This window comes from Macrobrachium rosenbergii, chromosome 3, assembly GCF_040412425.1.
Source record: "Macrobrachium rosenbergii isolate ZJJX-2024 chromosome 3, ASM4041242v1, whole genome shotgun sequence".
Lineage (NCBI taxonomy): Eukaryota > Metazoa > Arthropoda > Malacostraca > Decapoda > Palaemonidae > Macrobrachium > Macrobrachium rosenbergii.
The window spans coordinates 91,583,269-91,587,472 of NC_089743.1; the positions used below are offsets into that span (position 1 = coordinate 91,583,269).

The 4,204-nt window shown below is 35.1% G+C and overlaps 1 long non-coding RNA gene across 1 annotated transcript; it reads left to right on the top strand.

Moving 5' to 3' along the window:
* Positions 1-2,793, top strand: LOC136827924 (uncharacterized). Its single transcript, XR_010849853.1, has 2 exons — positions 1-1,955; positions 2,313-2,793. It is a non-coding gene; the product is annotated as an uncharacterized lncRNA (long non-coding RNA).
* The last annotated feature ends 1,411 nt before the right edge of the window (positions 2,794-4,204 follow it).

The window sequence follows — 4,204 nt, forward strand, 5'->3', positions numbered from 1 at the left end:
CAAATTAATCAACTGGTAGACCAAAGATAAAGTTTATTAGTGCCTATACTAAATTAAAACACTTATACTGAAATTCACAGGCCTAAACATTCCCAGCTCCTAATCCAATGTAATGACTGCCATTTGCCAATACTGAAATTTTTAGGCCTATGTAACGTTTTTAGGCCTTAATATCGCCGCCTATTAATCATGTACAGGTCAGGTTTATTGGTGTATTACATTCCTAACATGTTAACTAGACCTTGTGCGGGTGAAGAATCCCAAAGCCTGACAACAGAGGGGAAGGAACGGCCGCTGAACCCACTAACCTCGAGAGAATTACATATTTGCTCTCTGGTAGTGAGGAAATTTATTAAACAAACCAAGAAAATGAGAGAACGGTCATTTAACAATTTCAGTAAACACAGCAAAAGCAACCAAGATGGCAACGGCAAAGACATTAATAATAATAATAATAATAATAATAATAATAATAATAATAATAATAATAATAATAATAATAATAATAAACCCTGAACGGCGAAGTCACCGACCAGGAAAATATCCATCTGTCACAGAAGCTATAATAATAAAGGAATCAGCTATGCTGCTGCATGTACTTGGAATCACAAAATCTCCAGTGTGTGCAACTGTGTTTTTGGTTCCCATCCTTCTATTCCGTCTGTGGAAAGAGTGGGAATATTCCCAAGGAGGATGTTTGTCTAACCCTCTACTGCTAGAAGAGATCGCACATTTACAATAATAATAATAATAATAATAATGTTTTACTGAGGACTGGAGTTTTTAAGATGATAAACTACACTGGTGATGATTTCAACTGAAAAATAACGACCAACAACTACAACAATTATAATAAAAATCATGCCAATTGCTGTTTGAGCTGACGACAGTTTTCATCAATGTAAAAATAAAATGCAGGTGAACTAACAGTTACAAATACTTTACTATAATGCCTAAAACTCAACCAAAAGCACAGAAATATAAATAAAACATTATTTAAATTTCATCTCCCCCCTGTTCGTCTAGTCTGGAAACTCAAGACAGTTCAACCAAGAATATTACATACCACGACTAACGTGATTTATAGTACGAGGTTGGTATTAAATTATCAAAATGGTGGATTTTAGGGCTATAATAATAACGACCACGATGATGACCGTCAATACTATGGCTAAAGTAGTAGATAGTAGGACTACTATCGACTACTGCTGTGAACCTTGATTCCCGCAGACGCTCTGCTGCTGTTAGCCATCGGAGATACTTGCTTTAAAATGCAACTTTATATGAATAGGGCAATGCCGTTCTTCAACCCGTCAGACTAACTTTTATACCTTCATATTCGTGGATTTCATATAACTTTATAAAGTTCCCAAATATTCACTTTTATGCTTTCAATAGTCTGCAGTTTTCTGTTAACTATCAACAATGAAAACTATCTTCTTCAAACAAACATTAGCCACTTCAAGTACATTCCCTTTAGCTTAAAAAACTTACAAGTGTACATATTTTTTTTAATTCTTTGAATATATATATATATATATATATATATATATATATATATATATATATATATATAAATATACATGTGTGTGTGTGTGTCTGTGTCTGTAAAGCTCAGTGGTAAAGCATTGCATCGCACTGACAATACTCTACCAACCAACAACTGACCCGGTTGTGAATGGGCATCGGTTTAGCAACCTTAGTCCTAAATGCTTGCTGAGAATGATGTTGGGAGTATTAGAAAGCTGAGGCTTCTCTCCTTTTAGACCCTATTCTTTTTTTTATTTTCATTTTAGAATACAGCCTTCAAAGATTCTCTGCTCTTTCCTCAGGTAATGTCATATCTCTGTCTAGTCTAAAAGCAACCTGTGTGGTATCCCCCGCCCCCAAAAACACCCCATTCTTTCCTCCTCCTCCTCCAAAGTAACAGCAAACCAGTTCTCGAACGGAAATGCGTCTCAGAGACTAGGACTAAGCCAGTTTAAGACGTCTCAGAGACTTTAGGACTAAGCCAGTTTAAGACAGCTCACAGACTTTAGGACTAAGCCAGTTTAAGATGTCTCAGAGACTTTAGGACTAAGCCAGTTTAAGACATCTCGGACAGACTTTAGGACTAAGCCAGTTTAAGACGTCTCAGAGACTTTAGGACTAAGCCAGTTTAAGACATCTCACAGACTTTAGGACTAAGCCAGTTTAAGATGTCTCAGAGACTTTAGGACTAAGCCAGTTTACGTCTCAGAGATCTAGGACTAAGCCAGTTTGTCTCAGAGACACTTTAAGAGGACTAACCCGTCTTTAAGCCAGTTTAAGAGGTCTCACAGACTTTAGGACTAAGCCAGTTTAAGACGTCTCAGAGACTCTAGGACTAAGCCAGTTTAAGACGTCACAGAGACTCTAGGACTAAGCCAGTTTAAGACGTCTCAGGGACTTTAGGACTAAGCCAGTTTAACAGCAAACTCTCGCCTCTTGTAAAGGGTTCCTGCTGTTAGTGAGTTGGGAACATTCGCGCACCCCATAATAAAAGAAAGGCAACGTGCACGAAGACAGCCCCGTTTCGAGGAAGAGAATGTCAACTGTTCAGGCTAAGGAAGGAAGGTTTGTCTCATGTAAGAATCGGCCAGATCTATCTACTGTGAATGGACTATTGATTGACTTCCTGAAGACTATGGGAAAGGTGGACATTTTCTGCGCCCTACTAAATATATGAAGTTCAATATTGTAATATATATATGTCCCGTGTCTAATACTGATGATCCATAAAGTAATTAAAATGATTAAAGTATAAAACAGAAATACCCTGCTAATTAATTACATCCTTTATAAGCCTGATTGAGATGGGGTTATTTCAGTGTAAAACCGAAGACTAGACTATACTAGGCCTAACATGATTTGCGATCTTAGCTGCCAGATGAAAGATGACTTAATTTGTGGTACTGTCAGTTTCCAAGTATAGTGCACAACGAAGATAATTCCGTTTAAACTTGTCAAAACTCAAACACACGTAGACAGGAGGTGATGGACCCGTCTGTTGCAAGAAAGGAACACGGAAACAGGAAAAACTCGTTACGAGTGACAGTGATGCAATAAAATAAATGCCATTACTCCACAACTGAAGAAGAATACTGCTTTGTCCTTCACTAAATTTATCTTGGGGATGGTTTTAGCATTCACAACCTTGAAGCAACACTTTTTTTTTTCCTCTAATCACGTTTTTAATCCTCAGTGATAAACAAGTGTGACTAATTCCTTATCAGCAAATTTATTTCAAATCTGATTTATATATATATATATATATATATATATATATATATATATATATATATATATATATATATATAAATGTATATATTATATATATATAAATGTATATATATATATATATATATATATATATATATATATATATAATATATATATAACACTAGCACCACTGACTAAAAAAATTATATGTTTAAAGCATGCTGGCAACACTGACTAAAAAAAATATTATATGTATACAACACACTGGCACCCCTGACTCAAAAAAAAAATTATATATATATAAACACAGACACCATTGCCTCCTATAAATATACGTAAGAAACTCAGACGTATATATGAGTTAATGCCACATACACTTACGTTTACTCGGATGTATGAACCAGGGCGTTTCTACCAATCTCGTGTACTAGCAAACTTTAGTACTATCGAGTCGTCATAACGGATATAAGAAATATGAGTGTATCAGTCTATTTATTTATGTATTTATATGCGTGTGTAACTGTAAAATAACCGCATGACTTCTTAGTGTTGATATTGCAGTAATATATGCACCTGGTAACAAGTGACCATTAGACTAAATATATATATACAGTGTATATATATATATATATATATATATATATATATATATATATATATATATATATATATATATATATATATATATACCCAGGTTAACAGTCTGGTAGATAAGAATAAGAATAAAACCTCAGAGGAAGATTTCCAGAACCTGCTCAATAAACTGGTCGTCACAGATCAGCTACCATCTTCCCTCTTCTTGACAAGACGATTCAGAGAAAATCTGAGCCCTACCAGTCTTCGTAGGAAACAGATTAGGTAAATTAGATCCCTGTACATTATTTATGAGACCAGGTACTACAACTGTTATCTGTTATCTGTTGAAAATGGTCACCAGAGATACGGGAATACATTGCGCCCTATC